This window comes from Saccopteryx bilineata, chromosome 1 (genome assembly GCF_036850765.1).
Source record: "Saccopteryx bilineata isolate mSacBil1 chromosome 1, mSacBil1_pri_phased_curated, whole genome shotgun sequence".
Lineage (NCBI taxonomy): Eukaryota > Metazoa > Chordata > Mammalia > Chiroptera > Emballonuridae > Saccopteryx > Saccopteryx bilineata.
The window spans coordinates 219911074-219924419 of NC_089490.1; the positions used below are offsets into that span (position 1 = coordinate 219911074).

Sequence of the window (13346 nt, forward strand, 5' to 3'; positions counted from 1 at the left end):
TTTTGTCATTTTAGCAGAAAAGGTGTCATGAATAGTGTGCAAACAAATGAGCATAGCTTGTTGTAATAAAACTTTATTGACAAGTACAGGCAGTAGGCTGCTTTTACCTGAAGGCTGTGGTTTGTTGACCCCTGGAGATATTGGAGGAGTGCGGAAGAGTTTAAAGACATTTACACTAGTTGTTTTTATTTTAGTATTGTTTTATAATATTCATATATTTAAAAAAGGGGGGGAATGTGCACATATCAATAATCAAGCTACATACTTACAATTTGAACTCAAACCAGCAGCCATTTTTATTTATTTAAACCAATCCTCCTTTACCCCCATGAAATTGTGATTTCCAGGCTGATTTTAGTACAAGAAGCCTTTCTAAAGTATTTAGTCAAATAGCAAACCTCTCTTTACTGTTTGTTAAAGAATTCTAAGTTTATGATCTGATCTTCAAACAGCCAATCAATAGTACTTACTAATTGTTCAAAAAGTGTTCCTTTTCTAAGCATTCACACTTGTAAGAATTTCCCTGTCATCAAGAAGCTTAACATCTTGTAGAGTAGGCAATGTCAACTTGTTTATTTATTAAGCTAAAAATTTGGCATGAAATTATAAATATCTATCAAAGCAACTTGCACATCCAATAACAGGAAACAAAAAAGTACATCAGGCCCTGGCCAGGTAGCTCAGTTGGTTAGAGTGTCATCCTGATGTACCAAGGTTGCAGGTTTGATCCCCGGTCAGGGCACATACAAGAGTCAACAATGGATGCATAAATAAGAGGAACAACAAATCAATGTGTCTTTCACTCTAAAATGAATAAATAATTTTTAAAAAGTATATTAGGCTTCATAGGGTGGAATTATTCTAGTATATAAAAATATATTATTAATTCAGTGAGAGGAGGAGAGACAGAGATCGACTCCTGCGTGTGCCCTGACTGGGATCCACCCAGCAACTCTACTAGGGGGCAATGCTCTGCCCATCTGGGGCATTGATTACTCCATTGCTCAGCAACCAAACTCTTCTTAGTGCCTGAGGCAAAGGCCAGGGAATCATCCTCAGTGCCCCGCCCATCAGCTCACTTCAATTGAGCCATGGCTACAGGAGAGGAAGAGAGAGAGAGAGAGAGAGAGAGAGAGAGAGAGAGAGAGAGAAGCAAGAGGGGGAAGAGTAGAGAAATAGACGGGCACTTTTCCTGTGTGCCCAGAGTGGGAATTGACCCCAGGACATCTACACGCTGGGCTGACACTCTAACAGGGCCAATAATATTTTATCTAGTATAATTTAATAATTATTCTAGTGTATACTCTTGTATATCTACATTCATTTTAAGTGGAAGCATATTCAGTTTTAGTTTATGTATGTATATTTCTACCTAACACATTTATTCATTGAACTTACAATATTTTGGAAACAAATGGTAATATTGTAAATATTCATTTTCCGAGCTTCAATTTAATTGTGACAATGGTAGAAAAAGTGAAGTATACTAGTGTCATATTATGAAAGCAAAGATAAGATAGTACTGTTATTCCACAGGTGATGATAAAACTAGAATTTTTCTAATTGGAAAATAATTTTTCACAAAATAATTTCCTTAGTAACCTCCAAAGTTCAAAATATGTTGTGAAAGGGAATTATGTTTGAGAGGAAAGTAGCAGTGAACTCAAAGGGGGTACCCTTCTGAAATGCTTACCTTACACCTACAGGTGCCAGGGATGTGATGCAGTGCTCAAGGAGGGGCTGGCAGGCAGTGCTGAGGGAGGAGGCAAGATCATTTGTGAGAATAAGTAACGGCTGATTAGCAGGTACAAAGATGCTAAGAGCCTGAAATAAGGCATTGGTATAAGAATGCCAAAGAGAACATAGGGTTAGGAATATTTAGATGGTAAAATCAGGTCTTATTAATTGATTATATGTGTGGGGTCAAGAAGGAAGAGTAGGTAATTAGAATTTCTACCTTAGGTGATTTTTGTGAAAAGTTGAACTATAATAAACAGACATTCAAATGGATCAGGGCAAGAAGATTAAGGAGCTCTATATGAGATATATTTGGAGCAGCCACATGGAGAAAATGTCAGATTGGTGAATCATTATTTTAAACTATTCTAACATTAGCATTTAGTAAATGTGTCCTGGGTACCAGGAACTGTGCTAAGCACTTGACATGTAGAACCTCTGAACCCTCAGAAGGGGCCCCCTACTGGTGCACACATTTTACAAGTAAGGGACTAAGTCCAGTGAGGTTAACTTATTTTCTAAAACATACACAGTTAAACAAGTAGCAAAGCCTAGATTGTAATCCATTACTTCGTATTCTTAAATTGTTTCTTAACCACTACCACACATTGTGGTAATAAAACAGCATAATCTGAATAATAATACAAAAAATGATTGCTTTTGCTAATGCTAGCCCCCAAGAGTACTGTTTGGACTTTGCCATGAGTATTATCAACAAATGACTTGATAAAGAAAATCACATGGGCTACCCTCTGCTAGGAGTTCAAGACATATTTCTGTAAATTGGGGAGGTTTATAAGGATCAGAATATACTCACACACACCTAAGTCAACATTCACATCAAATCAGCATTGGCAGCCTGACCAGGTGGTGGTGCAGTGGATAGAGCGTCGGACTGAGATGCGGAAGACCCAGGTTCGAGACTCCGAGGTCACCAGCTTGAGCGCAAGGTCACTGGCTCGAGCAAGGGGTTACTCAGTCTGCTGAAGGCCTGCGGTCAATGCATATATGAGAAAGCAATCAATGAACAACTAAGGTGTTGCAACACGCAACGAAAAACTAATGATTGATGCTTCTCATCTCTCCGTTCCTGTCTGTCTGTCCCTGTCTACCCCTCTCTCTGACTCTCTCTCTGTCTCTGTAAAAAATAATAATAATAAAATAAATAAATAAATAAAGAAAGAAAGAAAGAAAGAATCAGCATTGGCCCAGTACCCACAAAGGCAAGGCTTTTGACTTTGACTAATATTGACACAGGCAGACAAAATGGGACATATTTGTGGGTTTTCAACACTATACAAAAGTAAAAGAGATTCTATATCTTGGCTTCAGTGAATATCAACTGAGGGCCAAAACATACCCATTTATAATATAAAATGGGGTTTGTTTCCAACTTCACGTGCTAAAATCCCCTGACTTTTCGAAAACCGCACTCCATGGCACTCAGTTCAATCTGTGTATCAGTCTACACCCTGGGGCCTCATCTGCACATTCCAGAACCAGCAGAGGCTAAATGGTTGGTGGGGAGAAGAGGGCCCCCAAAAGGGCTATACTAGCCACAGGTCAGCCACACTGACCACAGCAATTTCCAATCTAGTTCTAGAAACATCTCAAACAATTTGTACCTAAGGAGAAGGATGAAATTTAATCCCATACACCCTACACATGATTTGTGGAGTGAGATACAGGATATGAAGAGCCAAGCACTGCATCTGGCACACACATACTGCCCAACCGACATCCAGTTACAAGTTATAGTAATGCAGTTTAGTAATAGTAGAAGAGCTAAATAAATGTCCTCATTGTTGAATGTGTCAGTTCTTATTGACCTATTATGCATTTAAAAAATAAAGTTACAGCCTGACCAGGTGGTGGCACAGCGGATAGAGCGTAGGACTGGGATGTAGAGGACCCAGGTTTGAGACCCCGAGCTCACCAGCTTGAGCGCGGGCTCATCTAGTTTGAGCAAAAGCTCACCAGCTTGAACCCAAGATCGCTGGCTCCAGTAAGGGGTTACTCATTCTGCTGAAGGCCCGCAGACAAGGCACGTTTGAGAAGGCAATCAATGAACAACTAAGGTGTTATGATGCGCAATGAAAAACTAATGATTGATGCTTCTCATCTCTTTCCATTCCTGTCTATCTGTCCCTGTCTATCCCTCTTTCTGACTTACTCTCTGTCTCTGTAAAAAAATATATATATATATATATATATATATACACATATATAAATAAAAAAAATAAAGTTACAAATAGAAAATCCAAAATAAGTAAACAATCTAATTCTGTTGATATAATCTCTAGTAAAGTTAATCATTGATCTGACAAAGAGAAATATTAACAAGGTATCAAAAATTTTAAAAATAAAAGCTATAATTTAAATTATACTTCAGAAAATATTTTAACCTTGTAATAAATACCTATAGAAATTAGTTAGGCACAGTTTTATGCTCACTGAAGGAACCTGCTTCACATACTTAGCATTTCTGGTAAGTACCTGCATGGTGATGTCTTCTATGTAGCTAAATAAATTGAATTACATCTTCCTCATGAACACATAGGTGTCACTGACTTTGCAACTCAGCAATATTTCTTACATTACATGGAGGAAACAAGAGATAGAAAGCAGAGAAGACTGAGGAAATTCACAAGTCTCCATTGACTCCAAGGGCTAGATTAGGAAAAATCTATGCCTCCATAAGGCACTGGCAAACTTTAATCAGAACAAATAAATATAGCGATGACAATCAACTAAATCAAGTTTGACTTTAATTCCCCTTTGAGTTTTTTATACTCTTAAGTGATATTTAAGAAACCCAAGTGAAAGAAATACAAATTCAATAAATTATATTCATGTTTCTCAATGTTCTTTTTTAAAATTTTTTTATTGACTGATTTTTAGAGAGAGAGGAAGGGAGAGAGATACATACAGAGATAAATAGTTATTTGTTGTTCTATTTATTTATGGCATCATTGGTTGGTTTTATTTATTGATTTTAGAGAGACAAAGAGAGGAAGAAAGAGAGAGAGAGATGCATTCATTTGTGTCACACTTAGTTGTGCCTTCATTGGTTGTTTATCATGTGTGCCTTGACCAGGGATCAAACCTGCAATCTTGGCATTTCAGGCTGACACTCTAACCAAATGAGTTACCAACCCAGGGCCACGAATGTTCTTACAATAAATACATAGCTTTTCTAGGCTAGAAAGAATTCATTTAAATGATCATCATAAATGCCACTTGTACATGTTAATTTAGCTCTAAACAAAATGTATTATTTGTAGAAAGTTGTATTTAATACTTTAAATAATGACAATTCTTTACTAAACATGCATTGCAGACACTGCATTTGTATTGCTCAGCGTGTTTAATGAATAATTACTCAATGTAGAGAAACAAAGATGAAGATACGTGAAATGACTGAGCGAACTCACAAACCCAGTAGGCAATAACATCAAGATTGGAATCTAAGTTTTCAGATTTTGTTACTGGTGTTCTTTTTACTATTAAACTGCAGGGAAAAAAAGGTTTTTTAAGTTGATAAAAATAATACTTAATTTGGGGGGACGAAGGTTGAGTGGCAATATCACCTGCTTGTGTAACCAACTGGATGAAACAAAGGGTTAGGCCACACGGCCAGTGGGCATCAGGGATGTGCCCAGTGGGCTCTTTTTGTTTCATTAGCTATCAAATCAACCTAATTGAAACAGAAAAACATTTCACAAGAATGGCAGAAAATAGATTTCGGTCAATCCTTTTAGCATTTTCCAGGTGACTACACCTTTATCAATCGCCTGGCAAAGTCCAGTGGTTACACGGCTTCACAGGCTTTGGCTGAACATTAAAGAAATTGAATGATTTATGCAGAAGATCAAATATGTTGCTTTGTATCTAAATGCTTGTTCTTTGAACCAAAAGCAGAATGAGAATCGGAAATTATTTCCCATTTTCATCTAGAATTTCATGGTCTGGAATGCCATTCTCTACCCCTTATGGGGTCAGATTTTACCCATTTTTAAGGTCTATCTTAAAAATAACTCCTTGTCTTAAAAATCTACCCCCATTCACTCAGTTACCCCCCTTGCCTGCAGAAATATTTATTTTTTTCATGTGACATTTATAGTTTGGCTTTATTTTCTTTTTCCTCCACTTGTTCATGAATGTACATAATGCATATGTGTACGTATAATCTCCAACCAGAGTATATGCTTAACATGGCTTTTGTAGTTTCCATGATCCAGAAAGATAATATATATTGCTTATCTCATGAAGGATTTTCAATATAGCAACCACTTCAATGAAATGTTTTCATTTGGACTGATAATATAGTAAAGGGTTTTTTTTTCATTTTTTTTTAATCTGAAGAAGGCACTGCATTAAAATATAAACTCCTATTTTGACTTACATTCAGTTGAAAACTTTTTTTTTAGGTGAAAGGAGGGAAGATATTGAGACAGACTCCTGCATGTGCCCTGACAGGGATCCACCCAGCAACCTTTTCTGGGGCTGATGCTCGAACCAATCGAGCCACTGGTTGCGGGAGAGAAAGAGGGAAAGAAGGGGGATAAGCAGGGGAAGAGAAAGCAGATTGTCACTTCTCCTGTGTGCCCTGACCAGGAATTGAACCCAGAAAGTCCATATGCCAGGCCGATGCTCTATCCACTTAGACACCACCAGGGCCCAGTTTAAAACTTTGTATTCCTTGTTAATGACATTTGTTTATATCATCCATAGGTTACACATTCTTTATTATTTTTAGAAGCCCTGAAAACATTCATAATTATTTAGTAAAAATGCCATTCCTCAGGTGTAATCCCATGCTTATTATTTAAATGTGTTTCTTCCCATTTGATCCTCAAATACCTGGAATTCTGACCTAAGCAGAGCTGGGAGATGGGAACTCCTCTATCTCATCTATCACTAACCCTATCTTCTATGGTCAGCATTCCCTCTAAAGAGAATTTCACTAATAGTATCAGACAGGTACTCATTTACCATGTCCGTTCTAAGGACTAAAACACATCAGGTTTTCTGAGCTATAGGCATCATTATATTGCATAGAATTTGGGACTTTTACAGATTACCTCCAACTGAGTACACTTTTAACTGGATTACTTGAATAAAATTATGAATATTTAAAATTTCACAACATAATTCTCATATGATAGTAGCTGATGGAGAGCCTTACTTCAATTTGCTATTTATTTCAGTTGAATATAGATAAAATAAAAATTAAACTTAAAAGTGCATATTTCCTCTCAACAAAATCACACTCTGCTATAAGTGCTTAAGGAAAAAAATGTATTCACAGAGAAAAAATACATTAATAAATGTACAGGGCTATCCTTGTCCTTATTTTCATTATATTCAAGGCAATTACCACTTTGATCATGTATAAAAGACCTAACAATACTCATTATTTTCAACATGAATTACTAAGACTGTTTTCTCTTTAAACATGCAAATTTATTCACTTTATAGTAAAAACTCTGGAAATCATGTGATAGCAAAGCTCAAAGAAAATAATACACATTCAAATTTCCCATCTCTCTCCAGACAAAACACTTTAAAGTTTGGGATTGAGTATTTGGAAATGATAGGAGCATTTAGAATGTGCTCACTTTAGTTCTTTGTTCAGAGGTAACTATGATATATTTGCAACATGGAAATGTCCTAATTTGCACCAAGAGAAAACTGGAGCCACATGGACCAGCATTGCTGTTTCATTTGAATAAACCAAGTTTTATTTTAATACAACTTTTAATTCTATTTTAAATATTTTTTTAAATTTCATGCTACTTTGTTTCTGAATAAATGACAAACTCACAAATTGCCAGTGGCTTTAACACATGCTAGGAACAGTAAAGGCAAAGAAAATAGACAAGACAAAGTTTTCAGGTTTAGCAGAACATTCACCCATGCTTTGTATGCTGCGGACCATCTGTACTACTCTGCCTGTTAGACATATGACATGTCCATTCCCTTCCCCTGAGCCATAATAACTGGAGCAATGACCAAGCTATAGCATAAGCTGCAAGCCTTCACTATTCCTTCCTTTCAAAACTGAAAAACTACATATCCAGGTCTCATGTCTATGTATTTTTAGTTACCAGTTCCAAGTTCATTGTTTAAAAATCCTGCTCATCCTGGAGTTGGAACAAAGCTTTCAGAAGCAATCAATGGCTCTCACCATCACAGGTGCCAAACGAACACACAATGTCCTTTTCTTCACGCAAACACACACAGATCTATCCTGCATGTGCTCAGAGCACTACCCAAATGCCAGCCCCTTCCCACAGGCAACAGGAGGATGTGGCGTGAAGGACATGGCTGACACATCTGAATGTTCACTTGTTCTTCAAAGAACTCTTCATTCTACAATGAATCCTGGCACTGCTACTTAAAGTTATACAATGGGGCCAGGACTGAAATCCCACTTTTGTTGAAGTAAAAGTGACACTAAAGTAGAGAAGGTGTGCTCATAGTCAAAAGACATTTCTGTGAGCTGGTGACCCCAAAACGCCTTATGAATACAGGTCAGTGGCAACAATATAGTCGTACTAAAATCGCCAGATGAAATGGTCAGAATCACTCAGTGGTTTGGCAAAATCTGCTCATTTTGAGTCTAATTCAGGGATGAATATACAGAAATCTCCAAGTGGTGGAAACTGTAAACATGGCAGAGCTGCCCCTGAAACTGGCACTTGGCAGGTCAGCCACAGCCAGGAGAACAAATATTTGCTGTTAACAGCCCTTTATCTCAGTTTTACCTGCACACGGAGGAGGGCTAAACATGCTAGTGTTTAAAGTGGGAAAGTGTACAAAGGACTAATTCCACCCTCCCAATGTCTATAGACTCAGAACAAGCAAGCCACTAACCCTGACTACTAATTCAACATACCCTGCATTCCTGTACCTCACCCACTTCTGCGTTTCACTCTGAAATGTTCAGCTCTCTCTAATCCATAACCCTAAAACCCCTTCATTTCTCCGTATTCTTGAGCTATCCCCCTTTGCCAGTGTGTCAGTCTGCAGATGGTCTCTGTTTTGGAGTCCATCACCTGGCACTTCCTTGAAGCCCCTGCAAAACCAGCATTTCTACACTCCTAAGAAATATGCCAGTTTTTTAACTCTGCAGAGCAAGTCTTTTTGTGACTTCAACTTGCTTTAGACAAAGATGTATTGTCAGTGACTGATTGCTTCTTCAACTTTGCCTACAGTCTAGTCTCCTTTGTGACCCCGCCAGAGTTCCTAGCTCAGGAGAGTCCGTACTATAAGAAAACCACTGTGGCAACGGCTCCTAGGTAAACAGCTAGGAGTGCTTACATAGAATCATTCAAAGTTGACTCTTGTGTTTTCTTCCACTATTTCTCCTGTTTTCTAATCAGTTACTGTAAGAAGTTACTTAGAATTATTGAAGCAGACATTAAGGGAAAGAAAAATGGAAATGTGGTTAAATTATTTTATTGGTGACACCAAACTAAAAATACCACCTCTGAGAAAGGGTAGACAATTCCAGGTACCAGGTAGAATATTATTCCCATTGCAGGGCATTAAAGAAACACCTGTATTTCCTTCCCAAGGTAGAAACAAACAGCTGTTGACCAAATGTCTGTGCCCTGGCCCTGCAGAAACCCTGTCTGGCTCTCAGATGCTAAGAACATTTCACATCGTGTCATGTTTTGAGCTCAGAGGTTTGTATATAGCTCTTATATAAACCTTGGCCTCAAAACACATTCCACGCTAAATTTATTTCAAATTCCAAACTGAGTTTATTCTATTCTACTCACTTAAAATTCCAGTTGTGATTGGAAAATATACACTTCATTTACCTTTGTGCAGTGTTAAATGAACCACTTATCATGTCTCCCCTGTAAGTTGCATTTCAGTCCTGAGTGGGTCTGCGTATCACCTGATTAAATAGCTTTGTTATTATTTGAAAGGGACATTATAACATGTACTGTCATCCTTCTTGAAATTATTTTGATAATGTAACATGAGAATTCTGGCAAAATACTTAAATGGCTGCTACTCTTTCCCTTATACCTATACCATTCACTTGTCAGAATACAAAATTATGCTTCAAATGAAGCAGAAATATATATATTTAATAATCAACTTCCCTAGCTTGTTGTGTCTGTCATACTCTTCCATGGCATATGCGATCACTTGCTAAGTGGCTGGAGTTAAAACAGAGATTGTCCCCATTTAGTTAGAACTGGAGAAGTCATTTCAGGACATGCCCTCAAGGAATGTCAATTTTAGAAAAGGAGGAAGGATAAAATTCAAATAAGGTCGCTAGTTCTTTGTTCAATGTAGATGAATTTCCTGGACAACATTTGAACCAGAAATGACAAGTACCACAAAAGGATAAATCACACCTTAAGAAAAGCAATGCTATAAATGCACCAACCCCAAATTTCTGTCACACAAGGAGCTTACCACATAGGTCACTACTTGGATCTGAAGGAATTAACTCCAATCCCTAACCAATTGCTATAATCAACAACCACATTTAGTTACTGTGTATTACCATACTGGTTATATATTGTATGTGTGTTCATTCTTAAATTCTGTATTAGGATTTTCCAGTAATGATGAAAGTATCTGTTAAAAATAGATTACAATTTCTTCCAAAGAAATGGTCTCAACTCCGCTCTGTGATACTGAAATGCCTGCAAGGCTCTACTCAAAAGAAGCTGTTCTATGCTTTCTCGGTGCCCGCATAGCAACGTCAACAGAGCCCGCTGCATACGACGCCAGTGGCCACTTCCTCAGCACGCACACTGGACTGGCGTATGGCTAAGCCTTAGTCAGGGTCTCAGGCACCTGGAGCTGAGAAATGAATTCAAGAATGCTTTCTGTGAACCTCACAATTCATCTCAGATCTTACACTTGAACATTTTCTTTTTTTCTATCTTTTTTTTTGTCCTTTTTTCTCATGCAACTTGAATGCAAAAAAAAAAAAAATGAAGATGATTAAGGACACCTGCTCTTTCTGGAGTTGAGGACATTTCAATTGTTGTTCCTTCAAGTTTCATCCTATAACTATCTTCTGGAAAATAGGTTGATTGAATATGTACAGCTGCATCGCTAAAAGCAAAGCAAACTATCAAGACTAAGACAAGCCAAACACACACACACCAACCAAAATGCTCCTGTGCATTTCCAGACTTGGAGACCTGCTGCTGTCTGCTTTCGACCCTAGCATCATCTGGGTTCTCCCCTGTCTACCAATGTTTGTCAAGTTCAGGCTCTTCACTTTTTCTTTTTACATCTATACTATCTCAGCACCCACTGATTTATTTCCTTCATTACTACCACAAAAATAATATTTCTTTCCTGTCCTGTAAAGCTCTTTTGTGAGGCTTACACTATTCAACTATGCCCCATCTTTCCCTGCAAATGTCTGCAATCCCAGTGAGCACCCACATCAAAGACTCTGGCACATATTAAAATCTTAGATTCCAGTCCACAACTCTGGGTGACTTCAATGCCCTTTTGAATGACTATCCAACATCTGCCTTACTCACTGTCATGATTGTACCTTCACTTTGCTTCAGCCACCCACATTCATGGCCACCCCAAACTCCATTACCTCCGCACCTGTTCACTCTGGGACATTCTCTAACCAGCACCCTGCCTTCCTCTCTCTCTCTATCCTAGACATCATGGCCTACCACTTCAACAATCTCTTGTCAATACTCACCACTCCCCTGGATTCTTGCCACCATTCCAAATTCTCCTGCAAAATTTCAACCCAAGAAAAATGCACTAATTTTATATCTATGCTGCTATGTCTTTGCTCCTAAATTCTGGCAAAATCCATGTGACTCTTGAGAATGGTGTTTGTACAAAGTACAAAGTGCTCATCTTCAATGGAGCCTCCACACTGTTTAACTACCCTTCCACATCTTTACCTCCAAACTTTTTACTGTTCCTTTCAATCCAATATTACAAACCAACTACCACTTCCTGTCTCTAAGAAAAGCCCAGCTATCCTAATTTACATATGAAATAGCCCATAGAATAAAATACATTCACCTTCCTCCCCTTTCCATGAATTTATTCCAACCTGACTCATTAGAAGAGGTATCTTTCTCTTTCCAACACTGATCTTTCCAACATTATTCTGGATTTTACTCTCTGCCTCTGTATTTGACCTACAGATACTCCATTTCTTACCCAAACCTTCAGGCTCTCCCATCCCCCAGCTTCTATGCAATGGTGCACAGGGCCTGGTGGGTGATTATGGCTGTCTCTTTTCATACATGCATTCCCTAATATCACACTAATAGCTTGACCTCAGCCATGGTAAGAGTATTTACACCATGACAATGGACCAAAGCAACAAATCAGAGCTTTTATTTCCCACCCTGGATAGCTGGTTTATTAGGATAGCACTGCACATAAGCTTGCTCAAAACAAAACAAATGAAAACACTTCACAAAATCGCTTGCATTTAGCCTGTCTCCTCTTTCAGTTATATCACCTCTTTCTTTCCTTTTATATTCTAATACTTAAAAATGTAGTGTATACTCCCTCAATCATTCACTCCTAACTGCTCTAAATATGTTTTGAATCCTTATCAGTTTTTCATTGAAGTTGATAAATCTAAGATAGTCTAACCTCCTCATTGATAAACCAAATAAATGTCTTCCAGGTTTTGCTGACTTAATGTTGGTATTTTGATACTACTGGGTACTAGTTCCTCATAATTCTCTCTTGCCTTGGATTCTCAATTATAGCCATTTCCTGAATGTTCCCTTACCTCTCTGGCCATTTCCTTTCAGGGACCAATCATTTGCCTATTTTAACACATTATTCTCCAGAGTTCTCCCCCCCCCTTTCCTTTGTTTAATACTGAACAGTCGGTGGCTTTAACTATTGTCCTACTCACTCACGTTGTCTCCACATCTTCTTCATATGTTGTAGTTCTCATTGTGCAACTCTCCATTTAGAAGATCCAAGTCAGCAGGCAACCTCAGACCCAATACAGCAAATGCAGATCCTCAGATTTCTACTTCAACCTAACACTTACCCCATGACAAGCACTGGACAGACATTCTGCAATAGTATCTCATCTGATCCTCAAAATAATCTAGTATTAATAGCTATTGTCTGCCTCATGTTAAAAAGGAAGTGACTGAGGTTCAGAAAAATTGGATAATTTTCTCAGGTCACATTGCTCATATACAGTAAACCAAGTCCAGAGACTACATTTGCTATCTCCAAAGCTTTGACTCTGAATTATTATGCTTTATTGCTTTCATTAAGCCTTCATGGTTTTGATTTTTACTGTCTGTCACCACTGTCTTTGCCTGGGTTTAAATCCTCATCTTATTTTGTTAGAATTATGGCTGAAGTTTCTTACTGTCACATACCCAGTCTTGTCTCTCTAGTCCATTGTCTACATCGCAGCTAAGAAAATTTATTCAATCTGCTCATAATGCATACAACACCAAAGCTTAGCCATAGGGTGTACTTTGAATCTGAATATCCCAGAATGTTCTGATTCTGAATTCTCATCTCATTGACCTATTGTATCATACCAATGTTTAAATCCTGGGTAAATTAAAAGGCCAAAAATATGTCCTTTACTTTATGGT

At 37.9% G+C, this 13346-nt stretch overlaps 1 protein-coding gene across 10 annotated transcripts in view; it reads right to left on the reverse strand.

The window, feature by feature from the left end:
- Nucleotides 1-13346, reverse strand: part of CHRM3 (cholinergic receptor muscarinic 3) — a 621150-nt gene that overhangs the window by 270173 nt on the left and 337631 nt on the right. For 2 of the 10 annotated variants that reach the window (XR_010726157.1, XM_066236295.1), the window contains exons 5-6: nucleotides 2561-2728; nucleotides 1694-1753 (exon numbers count right to left, since the gene is read on the reverse strand). The exons of the other annotated variants lie outside the window; for them this stretch is intronic. The gene's annotated coding sequence lies outside the window, so the exon portion shown is untranslated. The remainder of the gene's footprint in view (nucleotides 1-1693; nucleotides 1754-2560; nucleotides 2729-13346) is intronic. 10 annotated transcript variants of the gene reach the window in all.